Source organism: Bufo gargarizans, chromosome 3, assembly GCF_014858855.1.
Source record: "Bufo gargarizans isolate SCDJY-AF-19 chromosome 3, ASM1485885v1, whole genome shotgun sequence".
In the NCBI taxonomy this organism is placed as follows: domain Eukaryota; kingdom Metazoa; phylum Chordata; class Amphibia; order Anura; family Bufonidae; genus Bufo; species Bufo gargarizans.
The window spans coordinates 159,882,017-159,908,039 of record NC_058082.1 but is presented as its reverse complement, the minus strand read 5'-3'; the positions used below and the strand labels follow the sequence as shown (position 1 = coordinate 159,908,039).

Here is a 26,023-nt window from a genome sequence, read left to right as displayed (position 1 = left end):
AAAACAGTTTTCAGGTCTTTGTGTATGATCGGTGTCACCCATAGCAATCACTGGCTGGTGACTACCATCCCGGCGCCGCCATGTATGCAGCACGTCACAACGTCCCATACTTCCATGGTAGGTCGTCCAGTTATTTCCCCTGGAATTGACCCCTCTCCCCTCGGTCATTTTCGCCCCCCTCCGTCTCTGATCGGAAATCTTCGTACATTTCCGGAGACTCCGTCCAATCCTAGCTTTTCTTTCAAATTTGCCCGTGGGACTACGACTATTTTTTTGTTCGCCTGTTGGCCACGCCTCCCTTGCGCGTATCGGAATGCGGCCTTCTCATTGGCGGATTCTGTTTTCCCCACCCACTGCCTGCTCGAAGCCCCGCCTACGGCTCCCCCTAGTTAGAGAATCCTCTAGCACGGCGGCTTCACAGGACCCGGCACCGGAGCCTCGGTGGTTTAGTCGGTGCAGTCAGCTCGGTATCCAGCAGGCGTATAACGGTAGGTGTGCACGGGGAGGACGGTGCGGGGGTGCGGCTCGTGCTCTGCTCCCATGGTAATCACGGAATTTCAATTGTGTGCTGCGCGGTGCGATGAGGGCCGCACACGGTTGTCTGGGTGGGGGGTGCGCACCGGCTGCAGAGGCTACGTGTGAGGATGCCCGGGGGAGAGGGGAAGAAGGCAGGGCAGGATGGAGCTGCCTGCACCTATGGGTGGCGCTATAGGACCTGAGCTATGTGCCTGGGTAGTAGTCGTCACCTTGAAGGATGCTGAGGGGCCGGACTATGGCGAGGTGGCAGGCCACTTACCGGTATCTCAGGGCTGATGTGGCTTCTAGACTGTCTCCATTCACTGCCCTGGAAATCTTAAAGGGTGTCTCCATTGTGGCCCCCTGCTCCTGAAGTCTGTTCTGTGCAGGTCTGTCCTCCTTGTCTACCTGTCAGATGTAGCCTGGAATAGGCTTCTGAGGGTACTTCTTGGCTCTGGGTTTTGACTGTTGGCCACTTAAAAAAAGCCATTTGACTGCTGAACTTTCCTGGCTCGCTCCTAACGTGTGCACCCAAATCTGTAGGCTCCCTTTATTGCTATAGGTGCCCTGGTGGCTTCTGGTTGTCAGAGGCCACAGCTTGGTAAGTGTTCGCTGCAGGGTAGATCTCCTCCTGGGTTGTTAGTCCTGAGGAGCGAAAGGTATATGAATAAGGCTACTTTCACACTTGCGGCAGAGTGATCCGGCAAGCAGTCCTGTCGCCAGGAACTGCCTGCCGGATTCGGCAATCTGCAAGCAAACGGACAGCATTTGTAGACGGATCTGTCTTACAAATCCATTGCAAGAACGGATCCGTCTCTCCGGATGTCATCAGGAGAAACGGATCCGTTATATATTTTTTTTCAAATTTTTTTTACTCGTTGTTCAGTGTCTGAACTGAAGACATCCTGATGCGTCCTGAATGGATTTCTCTCCATTCAGAATGCATGGGGATAAAACTGATCAGTTCTTTTCCGGTATAGAGCCCCTGTGATGGAAATTTATGCCGGAAAAGAATAACGCTAGTGTGCAAGTACCCTAAAATAATGCTGAAGTTATATAAAAGTAAATACATATTTCTAAATGAAGCTGAATTTATATAAATAACAGTAACTGTACTTTCACACTAGCGTATTTCTTTTCCGGCATAGAGTTTCGTCCTAGGGGCTCTATACCCGAAAAGAACTGATCAGTTTTATCCCCATGCATTCTGAATGGAGAGCAACCTGTTCAGGATGTCTTCAGTTCAGTCTTTTTGACTGATCAGGACAGAGATAAAACTTCAGCCTGCTACGGTCTTGTCTCCGGCCAAAAATCCAGAACACTTGCTGGAATGCCGTGTCCCGCGTTTTTTTTTTTTTTTTTTTTACATAGGAATGTATTAGTGCCGGATCCAACATTAAAATTACCAGGATGCCTGATCCGTCCTTCCAGTCTGCGCATGCGCAGACTGAAAGAAATGTGAAAAAAACTAAATGCCGGATCCGTTTTTCCGGATGACACTGGAAAGACGGATCCTGCATTTTAATGAATTTGTAAGACGGATCAGGATCCTGATCCGTCTTACAAATGCCATCAGTTTGCATAAGTTTTGACGGATCCGGCAGGCAGTTCCAGCGACGGAACTGCCTGCGGAATCCTCTGCCGCACGTGTGAAAGTACCCTTAATAAAGCTGAATCTGTCTAAAATAATATATAAACAACTAATAAATATTTTTAAAAAGCTGAGTGATCTGCAGGATGGGTGTGAAGTTGGTAGATTGACCTGAATTTGCCATGAATTAGAAGTAAATGCTGTTTACACCGCACAGGTCTCCAGAGATTGAGCAGTGAATCAGCGCTGATCGGGTCGACATAATGATGTATCATTAGGGCTGTTTGCACGCAAAAGGCCTTGTGTTTTTAGAAAGTGTAGTAGATTTTGTGACTGATTGACATTCTTTTGTGACTGACGCTTATTATTGCCCTCCCTGTAAATGGCCTTAGGCGGTGCGGAGCTCGGCCATGTAATAAATACCCCCGTCTAGCAGAGTCCTGTACTGCACTGTTTTCATAATATGCTGTTCAATGCTTGCCATGGCTTCCAGGTGGAAACAACGAAGGGTGGTCACATATGGATCATTGAATGTCGGCATAGGGTTTCTGATACCACGCGCACATGCTGTAAGAATTGACATGAAGTATCGGACACACAAGTTCATTAGATGGAATTCTTTCTTGGAAAACAAAGTCCATAACTCATTTCAGGGTCTAGCTCCTTCCTTGATCTCCGGATAATTGGAGGAAGGGGCTAGATCCTGAAGTGCATTATTGATCGAATTTATTTTCCAGTGTAGATTTTCATCTGCTGCAGCGTGTGCTTGGTACTTCAGCATTTTTACGGCGTCCGTGTGGCAAACTGGGAGGCCTTACCACACCATCAGGTGGGCACTAGTGTTGAGCGAACTTGTGTTTTATGTTCGGTGTCTAAAGTTCGGGTTATCGAAAAATTGCGTTATGGATTCTAAATTCCATTATGGTCCGTGGTAGCGGAATCCATAACGCGATTCTTCGATGACGCAGAACTTAAAACACAAGGTCGCTCAACACTACACTGTATAGACAAGTCTTCTGGACGGCGCTCCGCCCTTTTTTTTTTCTACTAAGGGCTCATGCACACGACTTATATGTATTTTGCGGTCTGCAAATAGAACAGCTGGTCCCTAATAGAACAGAACTGTCCTTGTCTGTAAGGCTACTTTCACACTAGCGTTCGTCGGTCCGCTCGTGAGCTCCGTTTGAAGGGGGTCACGAGCGGACCCGAACGCTTCCGTCCAGCCCTGATGCAGTCTGAATGGAGCGGATCCGCTCAGACTGCATCAGTCTGGCGGCGTTCAGCCTCCGCTCCGCTCGCCTCCGCACGGACAGGCGGACAGCTGAACGCTGCTTGTAGCGTTCGGGTGTCCGCCTGGCCGTGCGGAGGCGTGCGGATCCGTCCAGACTTACAATGTAAGTCAATGGGGACGGATCCGTTTGAAGATGCCACAATATGGCTCAATCTTCAGGCGGATCCGTCCCCCATTGACTTTACATTGAAAGTCTGGACGGATCCGTCCCAGGCTATTTTCACACTTAGCTGTTATATGCTAAAATAATGCAGACGGATCCGTTCTGAACGGAGCCTCCGTCTGCATTATTATGATCGGATCCGTTCAGAACGGATCCGATCGAACGCTAGTGTGAAAGTAGCCTTAGGCCCCATGCACACGGCCGTTGTTCACAGCCGTGTGCGGGCCGTGGAACCGCGGCCTGGATCCCTCCTGAGAGCAGGAGCGCACGGCGTCACTGGTTGCTATGACGCCGTGCGCTCCCTGCTGCCGGCACAGTACAGTAATACACTGGTATAGATCATACCAGTGTATTACTGTATTGCGGCAGCAGGGAGCGCACGGCGTCATAGCAACCCATGACGCCGTGCGCTCCTGCTCTCAGGAGGGATCCAGGCCGCGGTTCCACGGCTGTGAAACACGGCCGTGTGCATGGGGCCTAATGCGGAGAATAACAGGACATGTTCTATATATTTTTTTTTTTTAGAACGGACATACGGAAACGGAATGCACACGGAGTAACTTCATTTTTTTTTTTTTTTTTGCAGACCCATTGAAATGAATGGTTCCGCATATGGTCTGCAAAAAAAAAAAAAACTGAACGAACACGGAAAGAAAATACATTTGTGTGTATGAGCCCTAATTCTGATAGATCCCATCCTGTGTACCGCGTGAGTGAGGGATACTGCCGCCCAGACCCCATTGGTTTTTGGTTTTCCTCCATTTATCCAAACCTTGGCACTGAAAATATTAGTGAAGTAAGGGCTCTTTCACACTTGCGTTGTTCTTTTCTTCCGGCATACAGTTCCGTCGTCGGGGCTCTATGCCGGAAGAATCCTGATCAGTTTTATCCTAATGCATTCTGAATGGAGAGAAATCTGTTCAGGATGCATCAGGATGTCTTCAGTTCCGGACCGGAACGTTTTTTGGCCGGCGAAAATACTGCAGCATGCTGCGCTTTTTGCTCCGGCCAAAAATCCTGAACACTTGCCGCAAGGCCGGATCCGGAATGAATGCCCATTGAAAGGCATTGATCCGGATCCGGCCTTAAGCTAAACGTCGTTTTGGCGCATTGCCGGATCCGACGTTTAGCTTTTTCTGAATGGTTACCATGGCTGCCGGGACGCTAAAGTCCTGGCAGCCATGGTAAAGTGTAGTGGGGAGCAGTATACTTACCGTCCGTGCGGCTCCCGGAGCGCCCCATGCTCATGGATGACGTGATCGCATGGCACGTCATCCATGCGCATGGGGCGCTCTGACGTCATTCTGGAGCGCCCCGGGAGCCGCACGGACTGTGTGTATAGCGCTCCCCGCTACTACTATAGCAACCAGGACTTTAAATGCTTTCAGTTCACTTGCATTTTTCCGGATCCGGCGTGTAATTCCGGCAAATGGAGTACACGACGGATCCGGACAACGCAAGTGTGAAAGGAAAGAGGCCTAAATATTTGCACCGTGAAGAAGACCTATTAGTCAGTTTACAGACCGGCTATTTAAGGAAACACATGCAAATCGAAAATTTGGTTTTAGAGTTTATTTTTTGAGAAGATGCTGTAGACACCATCCAGACTTCCAGGGCTTGTGAAAGCCAGGTGTCTGAGACAGCCAGCTGAGGCTCTGTGACTGGGGTTTTTAAGGGGGGAGGGGAGTGGTCATTTTAATGTCAGTATGGTGTTGTAACTGGCTGAGATTCTGTCTGCAGACTTGGATGAGCATGTCTCGCCCACTGTGTCTACCCAACCTCACTTCTGCCACACGTCCCTTTGATGACTATTTAGAAATGCATGTGGTATTGGAAGTTGTGTAGAAAACTTTTTGGCAGATCTCAGGAGCCAGAAATCCTCTTGAATGGCTTCTGGTGATGCCTTTGCTTCCACTACTCCAACCACCGGGTTTTGAAACTTCAGAATATTGAGGAGCCTACCCTTTTCAGTTTAGGAACCCAAGTTAAGAGCCAGAGACTAGTCCGTGAAGGATAGGTCTACTCTTGACCCCTGTTTGCCCGTAATTTAAGCTTTGGGGAAATGTGATGCCAGGCCAACTAGGTTAGCAATATTTAATCCTCAGAAAACCCTGTAAAGTGTTTTGTCCCAAAATAACAACTTATCACCTATCCACAGGATAAAGCCTAATGCAGATTCTGCAGACGGATCCAGACATATTCAACTTCAGTTTTTTTTTGTAGTGCGGAGGCACAGAAAGAAACCTCAAGGAAGCACTCCATGGTGCTTCCGTGGGGTTCCGTGCCTCTGTTATGCACCGACATTCCAGATTGTGGACTTATTCAAGCGAGTGGGTCCACATCCGTGATGCGGTGAGCACATGGCCAGTGCCCACATATTGCTGACCCTCTGTTTGTGGGCATGAGGCCTAAATGTCTGGTGGCGGTTTGACCGCTGGGACCCACTGATTATAAGAAAGGAGTTCCTGTGTCCTTGGTTGAATAGAGTGGTGGTCAGATGCAATGGAACTGCTGGAGATAGCCATCCTTGGCAGTCCTGTAGACTTTGAATGGATTGTGCAGCTACTTTGCTCAGCAGCGGCTTTGGACACCCATCAATAAGACACTTATAGGGACATTTATCAAACATTACACTTAGGCCTCTTTCACACTGGCGTGTGCGCCCCATTGCCGTATTGCGGACCGCATTTGCGGATCTGCAATACACGGGTGGCGTTCCATGGGCATTCCGCATCACAGGTCTGGACCCATTAACTTGAATGGGTCCGCAAATCAAGAGATGCGGAATGGTGTGAAACGGAACCCTACGGAAGCACTACGGGGTGCTTCCGTAGGGTTTCGTCCCGTACTTCCGTTCCGCAAAAAGATAGGACATGTCCTATCTTTTTGCAAAACGGCAGGATCATGGACTGATTCAAGTGAATGGGTCCGCTGCGGCTGCCCCGCGGACTGTGCTCGTGTTTTGCGTGCCGAAATACTGCAATGGGGCTCACACGCTAGTGTGAAAGAGGCCTTATCCTGAACCTATAAAATCCATGTGCTGCGTCCATAAATTTGGTGCAAGTTAGCATAGCAATTCCAATGTTAAAACTAACTTCAAACACACTTACGATGATAACATTTCCCCCTCATTGGTTATCCTGTGTGACTAGGGAATAAGTTAAATATTACAATGTTGTTGTCTGGTTATTGCAATATGACGCCAGAAGAACCCCCCCCCCAGAACCTCCAGCAGTTCTGAAACTACTACTTCCATCATTCCTTTCATTCCTTGATAGGGTTCTGATTGACAGAGAGCCATAGGTGGGAGACCAGTGCCCCCAATGTGTGTACAGTGTATATTTTTTCAGTTAGGGGTTGGCATAGACTTGAGCTGTAACTTGCGCCAGTTATAGTAAGTCTGGCAGGCTGCGGGAGGCCCTGCCTCCTTTCTAACTACTTTACAAAAGTGTTGAAGCTCAAAAAGTCTCAATTTCTGCCACCAATATACCTACCACACCATACTTTGTGACTTTGTTACGCAACAATAGTGACAGAATATTCCCCCCCTCCCACAGTTACAGTTTTTCATGCTAGGTTCCCAGGCTGTCACTTTGCTGTAATAACCTATGAATTTATGGCTGCCGAGCCCCCCAGCCACATTCTTCCTCATTCTGGCATCGTGACTTCTGGAAAGAAAATGGATGCCTTGCATTGGCTACAATGAAGTCCTAATACCAAAAGTATGTGAAGGTTTACGACACCATACTGATTTGTTGGCCCATTTTTATTTATTTTTTTTGGAAGGAATTCAATGGCTAATGGAGTGGTTAGCGTACTTTCACACCTTCCACACTTGCGTTGCTGGATTCCAGCAGGCAGTTCCGTCGCCGGAATCTGTATGCAAACTGATCCCATTTGTAGACGGATCCGTCTCACAAATGCATTGCAATATCGGATCCATCTGTCCGGTGCCATCCGGAAAAACGGATCCGGTATTTATTATTTTCACATTTTTAAAGGTCTACGCATGCGCAGCCCGGAAGAACGGATCCGTCAATGCGGCAATTTTAATACCGGATCCGGAACTAATACATTTCAATGGAAATTAATGCCAGCACATATTCCAGAATTCTGGACGGAGAGAAAAATGCAGCCTGCTGCTTTTTTTTTTTTTTTTTTTTTTTTTTTTTCCCCCCTCCGTCCAAATACCTTGAAAGGACTGAACTGAAGACATCCTGATGCGTCCTGAACGGATTGCTCTCCATTCAGAATGCATTAGGATAAAACTGATTAGTTATTTTCCGGTATTGAGCCCGTAGGACGGAACGCATTACCGGAAAACTTTAACGCAAGTGTGAAGGTACCCTTAGATCCGACCAAGGACAACATCCGCATGGAGTTTTTATGTTCCTCCCATGTTTGTGCTCCGGTTTCTCTCCACTCCAATGACATTCTGATGGGGAATTTAGATTGTGAGCCTCTTTTGGAGACGGCTTTTGAAGCTCTACAGAATGTCTGCTTTATATGTAAAGCAAGGGTGACAACAGTCTTATAAATCTTATCAACCAGATGTCTTCTAGTAGCCACATAATACAAAGTTTTATTGACTTGGATAGAAAATAGCTCTAAAAGTTAGGTGCCAGCAGCCACCATCTCCTTGGATTTCACCAGCCCTGCCATGGTGGACACTAGCCATCTACCTCTGGAAGAGAAAATAATATCCAGACACAGGTTTCCTTGCAGTAGTTGATATCTAATTATGGAATCTGCTTGCTCAGCAGCTGTAGGTACCTGCCATTTCCTTCACATGGGCGTGCAGGTTACTGGCATTAGCAAAGTTCTGTAATGCTGTATAATGTGTTACTACACAGCCACATGCCCGGCAGTGTAATAGCGCAGAAGGCTACTTGCACGTAATACAATGCCAGCTAAGTAGATTATATTTTCATAAATCAGAAATGTGTGTAAATTGAGCTGCAGTTTGGATTTTGAAATCTGCAGCTTATCGATTGGTTGTGTGGACTTTCATCGCAGAGTTTACCCTTTCACAGTGAATAGGGTGAAATCCATGGTACAACCCACATGTAACATGCAGATTTTCCACAGGTTTTGTGTGGAAACTTGGCAAAATCTGGATCCATGCAGAAAACCAGCATTAGGCTATATGCCATGCACACGAACGTTGTTTGTTTCCGTGTCCTTTCCGGATAGGATGCAGACCCCTTAATTTTAATGAGTCTGCAAAAAATGCGGACAGCACACCGTGTGCTGTCCGCATCAGTATGTCCGTTCCATAGCCCTGCAAAAAAAAAAATATATAGAACATGTCCTATTCTTGTCCATTTTAGGCATTGCTACAATGGATCCGCTAAAAAAAAACTAACGGATGGCATACGATGTCATATTTTTTTAGGATCTGCAATTTGCCGACTGCAAAACGCATACAGTCGTGTGCATGTAGCCTAAATTACACTGCTGTGTACATGTAGCCTAAGGGTACGGTGACACTGGTTGGGTCATGGCCAGGATTGCTGACTAGCAGTTATCCCATGGAAATGAATGGGATTGCCACGACCGTTGAAAGAAATCCAACACTGCTGGATTTCTTGTGACAGGTGCAGCAATCCTATTCATTTCTGTGGGGTCCCCGCTACTCAGCGAGCCCAGCTGCGACCATGTAGCCGTACCCTAAAGGAGTCGCAAGGTCTTAAAAAAAATCCTGATTTTATTTTTGGCCTCATGCACACGACTGTTCCGTTTTTTATGAAATGCCTATTCTTATCCGCAAAACGGGCATGCTATATTTTTGGGGCGGGGCCACGGAACAGAGCGGCAGAATTATTGCCTTAGATGTGCAGTGTGCGCGTTAGTGGATCCGCAAAAGATTAGTCTGTTTAAGTGGCCGTTAAGCCTCATGCACACGACCAAGAGGCATGGAGGGTCTTAGTTTTGAAGAAAGATGAAAAGAATTTAATTTATTTAGTCTTGAAAAGAGACGTCTAAGGGCTCTTTCACACTTGCGTTCTTTTCTTCCGGCATAGAGTTCCGTCGTCGGGGCTCTATGCCGGAAGAATCCTGATCAGTTTTATCCTAATGCATTCTGAATGGAGAGAAATCCGTTCAGGATGCATCAGGATGTCTTCAGTTCCGGACCGGAACGTTTTTTGGCCGGAGAAAATACCGCAGCATGCTGCGCTTTTTGCTCCGGCCAAAAATCCTGAACACTTGCCGCAAGGCCGGATCCGGAATTAATGCCCATTGAAAGGCATTGATCTGGATCCGGCCTTAAGCTAAACATCGTTTCGGCGCATTGCCGGATCCGACGTTTAGCTTTTTCTGAATGGTTACCATGGCTGCCAGGACGCTAAAGTCCTGGCAGCCATGGTAAAGTGTAGTGGGGAGCAGTATACTTACCGTCCGTGGGGCTCCCGGGGCGCTTCAGAGTGACGTCAGGGCGCCCCAAGCGCATGGATCACGTGATCGCATGGCACATCATCCATGCGCATGGGGCGCTCTGACGTCATTCTGGAGCGCCCCGGGAGCCGCACGGACTGTGTGTATACCGCTCCCCACTACTACTATGGCAACCAGGACTTTAATATCGTCCTGGCTGCTATAGTAACACTGAACGCATTTTGAAGACGGATCCGTCTTCAAATGCTTTCAGTTCACTTGCGTTTTTTCCGGATCCGGCGTGTAATTCCGGCAAGAGGAGTACACGCCGGATCTGAACAACGCAAGTGTGAAAGAGGCCTTAGGGGGGAAATGATTAACCTGTACCAGTATATAAATGGACTATACAAAAAATACGGCGAAAAACTGTTCCATGTAAAATGTGCTCAAAAGACAAGGGGGCACTGCCTCCAATTGGAGAGGAAAAAGTTCAGTCTCCGGAAGTGTCAAAGCTTCTTTACTGTAAGAACTGTGAATCTGTGGAATAGGCACCTCCGGACGTGGTCACAGCAGGAACAGTGGACAGTTTCAAAAAGGGCTTAGACGAATTCTTTAAAAGTAAAAAAACATTAAGGCCTCATGCACACGACCGTTGTGTGCATCCGTGGCCGTTGTGCCGTTTTCAGTTTTTTTTCACGGACCCATTGACTTTCAATGGGTCCGTGGAAAAATCGGAAAATGCACCGTTTGGCAGCCGCATCCGTGAGCCGTGTTTCCTGGCCGTGAAAAAAATATGACCTGTCCTATTTTTTTCACGGCCAACGGTTCATGGGCCCATTCAAGTCAATGGGTCCGTGAAAGAACACGGATGCACACAAGATTGGCATCCGTGTCCGTGATCCGTGGCCGTAGGTTGCTTTCATACAGACGGATCTGAAGATCCGTCTGCATAAAAGCTTTTTCTGATCTAAGTTTTCACTTCGTGAAAACTCATTTCCGACAGTATATTCTAACACAGAAGCGTTCCCATGGTGATGGGGACGCTTCTAGTTAGAATACACTGCAAACTTTGTACAAGACTGCCCCCTGCTGCCTGGCAGCACCCGATCTCTTACAGGGGGATATGATAGTACAATTAACCCCATCATATCCCCCTGTAAGAGATCAGGGCTGCCAGGCAGCAGGGGGCAGACCCCCCCCCCCCCCCTCCCCAGTTTGAATATCATTGTGCGGCCCCCCCCCCCTTGTTAACTCGTTGGTGGCCAGTGTGCGCACCCCCCTCCCTCCCTCCCTCCCTCTATTGTTTTAATACATTGGGGCCAGTGTGCGCGCGCCCCCCCAACCCCCCCAACCCCCCCTCCCTCCCTCTATAGTTTTAATACATTGGGGCCAGTGTGCGCGCGCCCCCCCAACCCCCCCTCCCTCCCTCCCTCTATTGTTTTAATACATTGGGGCCAGTGTGCGCGCGCCCCCCCCCCCCTCCCTCCCTCTATTGTAATCATCATCGGTGGCAGCGGAGTGGAAGATTTTCATACTTACCTGGCTGCTGGCTGCTGCGATGTCTGCGTCCGGCCGGGAGCTCCTCCTACTGGTAAGTGACAGCAATGCGCCGCACAGACCTGTCACTTACCAGTAGGAGGAGCTCCCGGCCGGACACAGAGATCGCAGCAGCCAGCAGCCAGGTAAGTATGAAAATCTTCTACTCCGCTGCCACCGATGATGATTACAATAGAGGGAGGGAGGGGGGGGGGGGGGGTTGGGGGGGTGCGCACACTGGCCCCAATGTATTAAAACAATAGAGGGAGGGAGGGAGGGGGGTGCGCACACTGGCCACCAACGAGTTAACAACAGGGGAGGGGGGGCCCACTGGCCACCAATGAGTTAAAAACAGGGGGGGGGTAGGGGGGTCTGCCCCCTGCTGCCTGGCAGCACCTGCCAGGCAGCAGGGGACAGTCATGTACACAGTTTTTTTTGTATATTCTAACCTGAAGCGTCTCCATCACCATGGGAACGCCTCTGTGTTAGAATATACTGTCGGAAATGAGTTTCACGATGTAGCTCATATCCGACAGTATATTCTAACATAGAGGCGTTCCCATGGTGATGGGGACGCTACAAGTTAAAATATACCATCGGATTGGAGAAAACTCCAATCCGATGGTATAACAGAACTCCAGACTTTACATTGAAAGTCAATGGGGACGGATCCGTTTGAAATGGCACCATATTGTGTCAACATCAAACGGATCCGTCCCCATTGACTTGCATTGTAATTCAGGACGGATCCGTTTGGCTCCGCACGGCCAGGCGGACACCAAAATGACTTTTTTTTCATGTCCGTGGATCCTCCAAAAATCAAGGAAGACCCACAGACGGAAAAACGGTCACGGATCACGGACCAACGGAACCCCGTTTTGCGGACCGTGAAAAAAAACGTCCGTGTGCATGAGGCCTAATGCTTATGAAAACGTGTAGAAAGTCTCACTTCCTTCTGGGATTCGTGTCCCCACCAATCCCTTGTCTTTTTTTTTTTTTTCAACCGTATTAACTATGTAACATATTCTTATGTCCGCATTCGATCTGCATCTTTTTGCAAATATGATGTGGACCGCGTTCGTATGTCTGTTCCCTGGCCCCACAAAAGAGAGAACATGTCCTATTCTTGTCGGTTTTGCAGACAAAGATGGGAGATTTCTACAGGAGTTTAATAAATAAAAAAAATGGCGGCATGCACATGGCTGGGATTCGTGATTTATGATCGTTGTGTACATGAGGCCTTAATCTGCAAGATTGGACATGCTCCTTATTATTCTGCAGTGCAGACAAACACCCACTGGCGTTTATAAAATACCCCATCCACTTGTGTTGAATACCGAATTTTAGAGATTTTGGCAGAAAGTCCACACTGTAATCCTCATCTACTATGGCACAGCAGTCATATTTGATGTAGGGCTAGAACTCCTGAGCCTCTTGGGCACTGCCATATGGTTATAAAGGGCACTGACAGGCAGCAGGACATGTACAGAACATTTAAAGAGGACCTTTCACCTGAAAATTAAAGTTAAACTAAAGATATAGCCTTACTTACATGCCCCCGGTATTGCTTATTCAGTCATTCATTTTTCAATCAGTGCCCCCGTTTCTCCGCGCTGCCCCCGGAATATTTGCCGTCTTGTATGCAAATGAGCCTTTCGGCTCAACTGGGCGGGCCTTCAAAAGTTCTCCCGGGCGTGTCATTCTTCTCCCTGGCACGGAGCGCATCCAATCAGCACGCTCTGCTCTTAGCCAGGAAGAAGATGCTCCAGTTCTCGCGAGATGGCTCCGGATGGATGAAATTGCTCCAGTTCTCGCGAATCTCGCGAGAACTGGAGCTTCTTCTCCCTCGCTAAGAGCGGAGCATGCTGATTGGATGCGCTCTGTGCCAGGGAGAAGAATGACACGCCCGGGAGAACTTTTGAAGGCCCGCCCAGTTGAGCCGAATGGCTCATTAGCATACAAGGCGGCAGATATTCCGTGGGGCACTGATTGAAAAATGACTGAATAAGCAATACCGGGGGCATGTAAGTAAGGCTATATCTTTAGTTTAACTTTAATTTTCAGGTGAAGGGTCCTCTTTAACCGCCTCCGGACCGCCTAATGCAGATCTGCGGTCCGGAGGCGGCAGCTCTGCGCAGAGTCACGCATATACGCGTCATCTAGCGAGAGCCGTGATTTCCTGTGAACGCGCGCACACAGGCGCGTGTGTTCACAGGATCGCAAGGTAAGCGAGTGGATCTCCAGCCTGCCAGCGGCGATCGTTCGCTGGCAGGCTGGAGATGTGATTTTTTTTTTTAACCCCTAACAGGTATATTAGACGCTGTTTTGATAACAGCGTCTAATATACCTGCTACCTGGTCCTCTGGTGGTCCCTTTTGTTTGGATCGACCACCAGAGGACACACGTAGCTGTGTAAAGTACCACAAAACACTACACTACATCACCACCCCCCCCCCCCCCTGTCATTGATTACACCCCCCCCCCTGTCATTGATTACACCCCCCCCCCTGTCATTGATTACACCCCCCCCCCCTGTCATTGATTACACCCCCCCCCCTGTCATTGATTACACCCCCCCCCCTGTCATTGATTACACCCCCCCCCCTGTCATTGATTACACCCCCCCCCTGTCATTGATTACACCCCCCCCTGTCATTGATTACACCCCCCCCCTGTCATTGATTACACCCCCCCCCCCTGTCATTGATTACACCCCCCCCCCTGTCATTGATTACACCCCCCCCCCCTGTCATTGATCATCCCCCTGTCAGGCTCCGTTCAGACGTCCGTATGATTTTTATGGATCCACGGATACATGGATCGGATCCGCAAAACGCATACGGACGTCTGAATGGAGCCTTACAGGGGGGTGATCAATGACAGGCGGGTGATCAATGACAGGCGGGTGATCACCCATATAGATTCCCTGATCACCCCCCCTGTCATTGATCACCCCCTGTAAGGCTCCATTCAGACATTTTTTTTGGGCCCAAGTTAGCGAAAATAGTTTTTTGTTTTTGTTTTTTCTTACGAAGTCTCATATTTCACTAACTTGTGTCAAAAAATAAAATCTCACATGAACTCACCATACCCCTCACGGAATCCAAATGCGTAAATTTTTTTAGACATTTATATTCCAAACTTCTTCTCACGCTTTCGGGCCCCTAAAATGCCAGGGCAGTATAAATACCCCACATGTGACCCCATTTCGGAAAGAAGACACCCCAAGGTATTCCGTGAGGGGCATATTGAGTCCATGAAAGATTGAAATTTTTGTCCCAAGTTAGCGGAAAGGGAGACTTTGTGAGAAAATACAAAAAAATATAAAAAATTTCCGCTAACTTGTGCCAAAAAAAAATAATTCTATGAACTCGCCGTGCCTCTCATTGAATACCTTGGGGTGTCTTCTTTCCAAAATGGGGTCACATGTGGGGTATTTATACTGCCCTGGCTTTTTAGGGGCCCAGAAGCGTGAGAAGAAGTCTGGGATCCAAATGTCTAAAAAATGCCCTCCTAAAAGGAATTTGGGCCGCTTTGCGCATCTAGGCTGCAAAAAAGTGTCACACATCTGGTATCGCCGTACTCAGGAGAAGTTGGGGAATGTGTTTTGGGGTGTCATTTTACATATACCCATGCTGGGTGAGATAATATCTTGGTCAAATGCCAACTTTGTATAAAAAAAATGGGAAAAGTTGTCTTTTGCCAAGATATTTCTCTCACCCAGCATGGGTATATGTAAAATGACACCCCAAAACACATTCCCCAACTTCTCCTGAGTACGGCGATACCAGATGTGTGACACTTTTTTGCCGCCTAGGTGGGCAAAGGGGCACACATTCCAAAGAGCACCTTTAGGATTTCACAGGTCATTTTTTACAGTTTGATTTCAAACTACTTACCACACATTAGGGCCCCTAGAATGCCAGGGCAGTATAACTACCCCACAAGTGACCCCATTTTGGAAAGAAGACACCCCAAGGTATTCCGTGAGGGGCATGGCGAGTTCCTATAATGTATAATTTTCTGTCGCAAGTTAGCGGAAAATTATGATTTTTTTTTTTCTTTTTTCTTACAAAGTCTCATATTCCACTAACTTGTGACAAAAAATAAAAAATTCTAGGAACTCGCCATGCCCCTCACGGGAATACCTTGGGGTGTCTTCTTTCCAAAATGGGTTCACTTGTGGCGTAGTTATACTGCCCTGGCAATTTAGGGGCCCATATGTGTGAGAAGTCGTTTGCAATCAAAATGTGTAAAAAATGGCCTGCGAAATGCGAAAGGTGCACTTTGGAATATGTGCCCCTTTGCCCACCTTGGCTGCAAAAAAGTGTCACACATCTGGTATCGCCGTACTCAGGAGAAGTTGGGGAATGTGTTTTGGGGTGTCATTTTACATATACCCATGCTGGGTGAGATAAATATCTTGGTCAAATGCCAACTTTGTATAAAAATATTGGAAAAGTTGTCTTTTGCCAAGATATTTCTCTCACCCAGCATGGGTATATGTAAAATGACACCCCAAAACACATTCCCCAACTTCTTCTGAGTACGGCGATACCACATGTGTGACACCTTTTTGCAGCCTAGGTGGGCAAAGGGACCCACGTCCCAAAGTGCACCTTTTTGATTGCAAACTACTTCTCACACATATGGGCCCCTAAATTGCCAGGGCAGTATAACTACGCCACAAGTGACCACATTTTGGAAAGAAGACACCCCAAGGTATTTTGTGATGGGCATAGTGAGTTCATGGAAGTTTTTATTTTTTGTCACAAGTTAGTGGAATATGAGACTTTGTAAGAAAAAAATAAATAAAAAAAATCATCATATTCCGCTAACTTGTGACAAAAAATAAAAAGTTCTATGAACTCACTATGCCCATCAGCGAATACCTTAGGGTGTCTACTTTCCGAAATGGGGTCATTTGTGGGGGTTTTCTACTGTTTGGGCATTGTAGAACCTCAGGAAACATGACAGGTGCTCAGAAAGTCAGTGCTGCTTCAAAAAGCGGAAATTCACATTTTTGTACCATAGTTTGTAAACGCTATAACTTTTACCCAAACCATTTTTTTTTTTTTTTTTTTTATCAAAGACATGTAGAACAATAAATTTAGCGAAAAATTTATATATGGATGTCATTTTTTTTGCTAAATTTTACAACTGAAAGTGAAAAAGGTCTTTTTTTTTTTTTTTTTTTTTTTTTTGCAAAAAAAATCGTTACATTTCGATTAATAACAAAAAAGTAAAAATGTCAGCAGCAATGAAATACCACCAAATGAAAGCTCTATTAGTGAGCAGAAAAGGAGGTAAAATTCATTTGGGTGGTAAGTTGCATGACCGAGCGATAAACGGTGAAAGTAGTGTAGTGCAGAAGTGTAAAAAGTGGCCTGGTCATTAAGGGGGTTTCAGCTAGCGGGGTTGAAGTGGTTAAAGTGTCTATCACTGTATCAGTATCTGATCTGTGGGGGGCTGACTTCCTGCATCCCCACCAATCTGCTGTCTGAAGAGGCTGCAGCGCCCTGTGAGCACCGCAGCCTTTTCTTAGGCCAGTGACGTAACGTTCATCCGTTGCATGCCTAAGCACAGCTCAGCCCCATTGAAGTGAATGGGACTAATCTGCAATACCAAGCACAACAGACTTTTTCTGCCACCTGCCAGGCCCCTTTTCATTAAAATGTGGTGCTTTTTGGAGGCAGCTGAACTTTGTAATTCTGGATCCTTTAGGCCTCTTTCACACGAGCGTGACTGATTAGGTCCGGATGCATTCAGGGTGCGTTCAGTGAAACAAGTTCAGTCAGTTTTGTCTGCGATTGCGTTCAGTTGTTCATTTTTTTGATGCGCGTGTTAAAAAAACCGAAGGTTTACAAACAACATCTCTTAGCAACCATTAGTGAAAAACGCGTTGCATCCACACTTGCTTCCAGAAGCAATGCGTTTTTAATTGAAGACCCGTTCACTTCTATGGAGCCAGGGCTGCGTGAAAAACATAGAATATAGAACATGCTGCATTTTTTCACGCAACGCAGAACTGCGTGGAAAAACCCCCGCTCCTGTGCACAGACCCATTCAAAAACGAATGGGTCAGGATTCAGTGCGGGTGCTATGCGTTCACGTCATGCATTGCACCCGCCCGGAAAACTTGCTCGTGTGAAAGGGGCCTTAGGCTACTTTCACACTAGCGTTCGATCGGATCCGTTCTGAACGGATCCGATCATAATAATGCAGACGGAGGCTCCGTTCAGAACGGATCCGTCTGCATTATATTAGCATATAAAAGCTAAGTGTGAAAATAGCCTCGGACGGATCCGTCCAGACTTTCAATGTAAAGTCAATGGGGGACGGATCCGCTTGAAGATTGAGCCATATTGTGGCATCTTCAAACGGATCCGTCCCCATTGACTTACATTGTAAGTCTGGACGGATCCGCACGGCCAGGCGGACACCCGAACGCTGCAAGCAGCGTTCAGCTGTCCGCCTGTCTGTGCGGAGGCGAGCGGAGCGGAGGCTGAACGCCGCCAGACTGATGCAGTCTGAGCGGATCCGCATCCATTCAGACTGCATCAGCGCTGGACGGAAGCGTTCGGGTCCGCTCGTGAGCCCCTTCAAACGGAGCTCACGAGCGGACCGACGAACGCTAGTGTGAAAGTAGCCTAACTTGGCCTTTGTAGTCTTTTCCGTTAACGATGTAGAAAGCGGCAAAGGCTTCCCCTGTGTTGCTTGGGTAAATCCTCTGCTTTTGCTGTGGCTCTTTGTCTACCTGTTGTGGAGTCGTAGCGCCTTCCTCACTATCCTGCAAACTGCCACGCAGACAAGAACTGCCGGCTGCCAAGATTCTCCACTGTGAGCTCCTCTGGAAAAGATTTCTGCCATTTAACTCCATATTTTTATACTGCGTGCTGTCATCGTTCGCTAATCCTTTCCACTAGTCGTGCCTCCCCGGGCTGCCAAGAGCAAATATTCTGCCTGATGGTTCTAAAACGCGCTGGGAATTCCAACAGATAGCAGGCTGAGGAAAGTTGCTTTCCTTTTGAACTTGTCTTAGCCCCTGTGACACAGCTGGGATTATTTTCAGGTAGACTGGCCAGTGGCAGACAAGCCTCCTTTGTGCGGCTGGGGAGTCTGTGCCTCCGGTTTCAGCTTTCCTGCTCAGTCAGACAGGAGCGATGTGTTCCCAGTCATGCTTATTGAATGGGAGCGTAGGGGTGGAGGGAGCACAAGGCTGAGCAATTTCTCATTTCCCCCCCCCCCCCCCCCCCCCTTAGTGGCTTTAAAAAGGAAGAAACGCGCTGAATAAGACAGTCTTTTTACGATCTCTATTCCATATCCATTTAATTGCTAATCCCTATATAATCTGCTAATCGTACATTGGAAGATTCTATCCTGCAATGGCTGGGTCCTGGATTACACTGTATTGTGCTCCTAATCCATAATTTATTGTGCAGCTTCACATTTGATTAGTTGCTTATTGGGAAATTGCATAAGTGAGTGTTATCGGCCCCCTGGATTGTGCTTCCCCACGGCCTCCTTGTCAGCCCATCTGCACACACTGGTTACTTCTTGCCTGCTGATGTGTCTGCGGGGCACGGAGGTGGGCAATTACCGCAGCCCAGGGAGCTTACTATTGGATTGTTACAGCTGAAGAAAATCATTCTAAGTAGAGACCGACCGATTATCGGTTTTACAGATATATTATCGGCCGATATTCTGAATTTTCAAAGTTATCGGTATCTGCATCTATTTTGCCGATAACGAATCGGGAACAAGGATAGTGCTGCTGTCAGCGTGATCTGTGTTCCCTCAGCAGGACAGGGGAGAAGGAAGCAGTGTCTCCCTACCCCCTGTGCCACCGCTGCCGCCAATGAAAGGAGGGAGGAGCTGTGGCCACTGCGCCACCAATGATGTTAACTCATTCATTCAAATTCAACAGGCGATGGGAGCTGGCTGCAGAATCATATAGCCGCACCCAACCTCTGACAAGTAGCTGCCATCCGTGGCAGTTAACCGCTGCCACACCTGAGGGGTTAACTGCTGCAGATCGCAGCTACTGCTCAGAGGTTGGGTGCGGCTATATGATTCTGCAGCCAGCACCCGCCTTCTGTATATGAATTAATGGGCGAGTTATCTTCTCCAATCTCAGTATCAAAAACATTGGTGGCACAGTGCGCCCCGCCCCAGTATTAATCATTGGTGGCAGTGGCCACAGGGTACCCTCCTCCTCACTGGTGGCAGTGGCAGCTTCTGATCGGCGCCCCAGCAGTGTAATCCTGGGGCTCCGATCGGTTATCATGGCAGCCAGGACGCTACTGTGATAGAGCTCTCAGGGTGAATAGGACAAGGGTTCTAGCCCCTGAGGGGGCTAAAAGTAAGTAAAAAAAAAAAAAAAAAAGGAAAACCCGCCAAAATATTACGTATAAATGAAAAGGAAAGATTTTACAAAAAAAAGCTACACGTTAACAATAAACATGTTCATTTTCAGCAGATTTGTGTAGGAATTTTGTTTTTTCAAAAATGAAAATGCGCAGAATATCAGTATAAATTATTGGCTATCGGCCTGAAAGTTCACAGATTGTTGGTATCGGCTCTAAAAAATGTAATATCGTTCGATCCCTAATTCTAAGTGTAGATTTGCGAAACAGTTGGGTCAACTCCTTATTTCCTGTCACTTCTATAGAAATAAAAATGTTGGTAATGCAAATTAATCTAGCACATGGTGAAAGCGCACAAACTATATCTTGGCATTGGAAAATTCACAGGAACTGAAAAAGCCATAGGTTCCTGTCCAAGTGCATAGAAAGGAGCTGTTCCATAGAAGTGAATGGGGACGCCATACTTGTAATTACGCCTGCTCACCACTGCAACTTCTGCGGCAAGCAGGTAAACAGAGCAGAGAAGGCAGCACTCATATGAGCGCTGCCTTCTTTCAAACAGCTGATCGGCAAGGGTGCCAGATGTCAGACCGCTGCCGATCTGATATTTATTTATGATCCATTAGTAAAAAGCGGACAAACCCTTTAACCATCCACCTTACAGTCCAGACCTGGCTCCGAGTGATTACTTTCTCTTCCGGGAACTTGAAGATATATCTGCATGGGCAACAATTCCCTGATGATGAGGCGATAACAGGGTTCCTGCAACAGCAAGAAGTCTCCTATTCTGAGGGCATCTGACCACTGGTGAAGTGGAATAAGTCTATTGAAGTCAAAGGGGATTACACTGAAAAGTAATAAGTTTAAATCTTCTCAGAAAATGTTGTTTTCATATTCGGGTAGATACCTTATTGAACACCCCTTGTATTCTGCAGCACTTTGCAGACATTATCATTGCTTGTTGTCTCCAACAGAGCTCCTGTGGATGTTCGTAAAAACTATATTTTTAAGAATTTTTGGCTGTTTTTATTTTCATTTTGGCAGTACTTTTGTATTGAGGAGGAATCCATTCTTAGCTTACTGCTGCTGTGAAGGGAAGATGTCATCTGCTAGTGTAATAGTAGATTAGTAGTATTAGGGCTGTATTACACCAACAGATTATCTGACAGATTTTCTGACCAATCATTGGTCAGATGTCCAGTTACACACTCCTACTATTGGTCTGATTGGACAGAAATTGGTCAGATAATCTGTTGGTGTAATACAGCCCTTAGGATAACATAAGTTATAACTATTGTTCTATTGATGGGCCTGAATAAAGATGTCTGCAGAGGAGCACTACACTTATCAGTGTGATGATTCGAGTCCTACCTAGTTTTCGGGCCTAGGAGAAATCAAACACGATGGATTGGTGATTCTGTTTTCATCTTGCGGCATTGACAGGGGCTCGCAATCGAAATCATTATGTCTTAGGAGTATGGGAGGAAACCCACACAAAGATGAGAACATGCAAACTACATGCAGATGTTGTCCTTGGTCGGATCCTGGTGCCTCAGTGGTTATCCACCAGGGATAGGACAAAAATGCAGTTTCAGGAATTTAGCATTCGGAATGTGCTTTTTCCACAAAGGGAAAAGTTGACTTGCATGGAGAGTTTGGTGGTACAGTGCGCTTCTGGGTGCGGGCGTCTGCTTTTTTGGGCAGTCACATACGCAACACAGACCTCTGCCACACAGACAGTTGAATGCTGTACTGACAGTGAACTGAACCCACCAGTTCCTTGTCACTAAAACCACTGAACACAGGGCTCCGTATGAGAGAAGCTGGCTCTTCTGCATTTGGGGAACCCATTACAGGTACTCATTGTGCAGAAGGAGGCACAGTGGCCCAAATCTAGTGAAGTGATTGCACCTAGACATTGTAAAATGTGCCATCTAGTTTCTGGCCAACCATACAGTGGGAGCTTGGCAGTCAGTGGTGATCCGCATTGATCTGGAGCAGTATGTCTGTGTGGGATCTGTTCAGTCCCTGCCACCTGTGCCAGGATTAAAGGTGTTGTCCGGGCTTTTACTATTGATAACCTATCCGAAAACCAGTTAGCTATATGAGACAGCACATGCCGTCTCCTGTCTCTCTTCCCGTCCACCGCTGCTGTCTATAGCAAAGACCCCTGACGATCTGAGGCTAGGTTATCAATAGTAAAAGCCCGGACAACCCTTTATAATGGTGCGATCAGCAGGGATTCTACATAGGTTGCGCTGATGCACCACTCAAGACCAAAAAGTCTTTTGTAGAAATATGCATGAAACGTTTTGCAACATTGCATGTACAGCTGGCACTCCTAGATATTGGGTGTAAAAATAAAGTTACAAGACCCCTTTTTAGAGTACTTTCACACTTGCGGCAGGAGGGATCCGACAGGCTGTTCACCCTGTCGGATCCGTCCGTCCTGCTATTTTGTTGTGCCGCCGGACCGCAGCTCCGTCCCCATTGGCTATAATGGGGACGGGGGCGGAGCTCCGGCGCAGCACGGCTGTGCACTGCGAAAGGCCACCGGACTAAAAGTCCTGCATGTCCGACTTTTTAGTCCGACGGCCTCTCACCGCGAACTGTCGTACTGCTCCGGAGCTCTGCCCCCCTTTATAGTCAATGGGGACTGAGCGGTGGCACGGTGAAATAGCGGAAGGACTGATCCGACCCGGTAAACAGCCTGTCGGATCCGTCCTGCCGCAAGTGTGAAAGTACCCTAACCCTAAGTTCACACCTGAGCGTTTTACAGCGCGTTCAAACGCGCTGTAAAACGCTCAACACATGAAAACCAATGCTTCCCTATGGGAATGGTTCTCACCTGGGCGTTTTACAGCGCGTACGATCGCGCTGTAAAACGCCCGACGCATAATCAAGTACTTGAGCTTCTTTGGGGCGTTTTGACGCGCGTTTGTGGCCATAGGACACCGCAGTCAATCACACAAACGCGCGTTTACTATTACAAAAAACACGCGTTTGAGAAACGCTCAGGTGTGAAAGCAGGGTTACTCCTTCTCCCAGCTCACCAATCACAGCGCTGCACATTGTATAGTGGCTGGGACTGAGCTGCACCTAGGCCATGTGACTGATGAATGTGACTGGCCTAGGGTAAACTGTGGCGCTCAGTAGCACCAGTGCCTTCCTGGGTGTCAGACCCCCACCGATCAGAAACTAACAACCCCCCCCCAGGCTGAAAACGCAGCATAAAAACATGTGTTACAAAAAACGCTTGCACGTTTTTGATGTGTGTGTGTGTGTGTGTGTGTGTGTGTGTGGTTTTTTTGTTTGTTTTTTGGTGCCACTTGCGGTAGTGCTCTGGAGGTGCTAACGCCCCTGTTTCCGTAGAAGCAAGTATTTAGTGTTTGTGAGGATCTCCATAGAGGCCAATTACATTTATTAGATCTCCATTTGTTCTTTAGAAACTCAACATGTGGGAGCAAAGCATCTAAAGAAAGGGCCTTGTGTGCAGTTTGTTGTATGTAGTCTAGGTAAGCGCACAGTGGAATATTTATTATTAGATGCAATGGAGCAAAAGTGTACATGGCCTTAAATTAGGAATTTTTGTGTATGCAGCTCCTCTGCAGAAAGGATTGGTGCAGCTTCTGCTCCATGGTTACAGACCTCAAACAATTCCTGGAGTAGTCTGATCCTGTAGTCGTTTATTAGGGTGGCCATACCTCTACGTAAACATTGAAGGTCCTTAAAACAAACTGTTCATCCTCGAGCAGGGGGCCAAGCTGCATTTACATGCAGCACCCATCCCCTTTGTATGGGAATGAGTGAGTGCTACTGCAGTCGCCTGTCCCCATGCAGATTCATTGGGGTCCTTTAACAAAGAATGGCTTTTTACAAAGGTCTATGATAGCCCCTGTGCTGCTGGTGGATGGGCCTAATTTATGATGCGGCACATGCCTCTTCATAAATAAGGGTCAGTGTCCGGCAGTCTGTGCGCCTAAACTAAACGCCTAAATTTAGATGCATGGATGTTTTAAAAAGTCTGAGGGGATCATGTGACTGGTGTGAACAGTCTTGCTTGCAGGTCCCTGTTCATGCAGGATGCTTTGCTGACAGCAAATGATTATTTCTGGTGTTTTTATTAACAAGGTTTTCAGTTCTCGGTATACGTCATCAGTATCTGATAAGTGGGGGTCCAGCTCTCAGCAACCCCGCTGATCAATGGTTTAGAGGCCTTGGCGCTCCATCCTAGGCCAGTGATGTCATGTTCATCGGACACATTGCCTATGCGGACCTGGGCTGCAATACCAAGTGCAGCCACTATTCAATGTATGGCACTGCGCTTGGTAAGCAATGAGGAGGCCACACCACTCATCGGAGCACCACAGCCTCTTCAAACAGCTGATTGGCTGGGGTGCTTGGTGTTGGATCACTTCCAATCAGATATCAATGGACTGTTTTGTGGACAAGGCCATCAGTATCAAAATCCCATTGAATGATTACTTGCTCGCACATCAGGTAGTCAGCAGCATATTTACATGGGGCAATTATAGTGAACGAGTATTCCTAGGAGTGCTCCTACCCATTAACTGCACCAATTCATGAAAGTAGCTGTAGTTATGTAATGTTTCTTTCCCTTTATTGCTGCTATCTCCCGTTCTGGGCTGTGGTCACATGACCATGTCCATGCAGCTCTTATTTCCTGTGATGTTATGTCCATGGGCGGAGCAGTGATAGGGGAGCGTCTATGTAACTAGCTGGTGGGAGGAGCTGTAAACTAGCTGAGCGTTAAAGGGATTGTCTCACCATGCAATTAGCCTGCATCTGTAGCTGTGCACTTCCAGTTCAATCTGGGGGCGGTCACACCTCACTTGATTATTACAGAGCTGTCTGTGCCAGTCCCTCGCCCCCCTGGTCACGGGTTAAAGGGCAGCTGTCATGTATCACAGCAGACGGCCTAGATCCTGCACATGTAATAGGTTAGTCTCCCCCCCCCCAATGCCTGTAGCTGTTTTTTCTTGTGTTGAACTGCTCCGAGGCTTCTTACATTGCCGGTAGCTGTTCAACACAGCATATACGAGGTGGCTGGCTGGGACTGGAGGGACCAAATGCGCATGTGATCCCGGCCTCCATACAGGCCCTTTACTTCCCAATGAGCAGACGCGGCCACCACTGCAGGACCGTTACGGTCTGATAATGAGCATCCTATAAAGGGCTTCAAGATGAGGATTATCTAGGAGAGGAGGCAGTTTTGAAACATAACGTATGTTGTTTCCTAGGGGGCTATATTGAACATAACTATTATTGTGCCAAGTGAGACAACCCCTTTAAGGGTGGTGCTGAAAGGAAGTACATCATGGGTTTGGTTGGATACAGCAGCAGTCGATGTTACATACGAGATGAAAATGAACCAGAGTAATTTGTTCTCGTGATAAAACCGGGTTAGGCTACTTTCACACTTGCGCTTGATCGGCTCTGTTCTGAACGGATCCGATCATATTAATGCAGACGGAGGCTCCGTTCAGTACGGATCCGTCTGCATTAATAACTTAGAAAAATTTCTAAGTGCGCAAGATGCCTGAGCGGATCCGTTCAGACTTTCAATGTAAAGTCAATGGGGGACGGATCCGCTTGAAGATTGAGCCATATGGTGTCATCTTCAAGCGGATCCGTTCCCATTGACTTACATTGTAATTCTGAACGGATCCGCACGGCCAGGCGGACAGCTGAACGCTGCAAGCAGCGTTCAGCTGTCCGCCTGTCCGTGCGGAGGCGAGCGGAGCGGAGGCTGAACGCCGCCAGACTGATGCAGTCTGAGCGTATCCGCTCCATTCAGACTCCATCAGGGCTGGACGGAGGCGTTCGGGTCCGCTCGTGAGCTCCTTCAAACGGAGCTCACGAGCGGACCGACGAACTCTAGTGTGAAAGTAGCCTTAGAGTACAAATGGTGAAGATCTACAGGAGCGTATCTGATCCAGCATTTCATCTTCTGGCTATTTGCTACTGTTCTGGTGGCCATGTACTTGGAGAGGATATTGCTGCCTGAGAGCGTCCTCCTATTCCGGGTGCCAAGGAGTCTGAGAAAAAGATTGTTTTTCAGGTGCCATGCATCGTGTTGCCGACCAGTGTTTACAATGGCATTATATTTATGCCAAGCTTCTTTTCCAGCACTCGATCAACAAGCTGAAAATAGCGCGTTTAGG

At 47.6% G+C, this 26,023-nt stretch overlaps 1 protein-coding gene across 1 annotated transcript in view; it reads left to right on the top strand.

Moving 5' to 3' along the window:
* Positions 1-366: 366 nt before the first annotated feature.
* SPATS2 (spermatogenesis associated serine rich 2) overlaps positions 367-26,023 on the top strand; it is a 94,107-nt gene continuing 68,450 nt past the window's right edge. The window contains exon 1 of the mRNA XM_044286235.1: positions 367-488. The gene's annotated coding sequence lies outside the window, so the exon portion shown is untranslated. The remainder of the gene's footprint in view (positions 489-26,023) is intronic.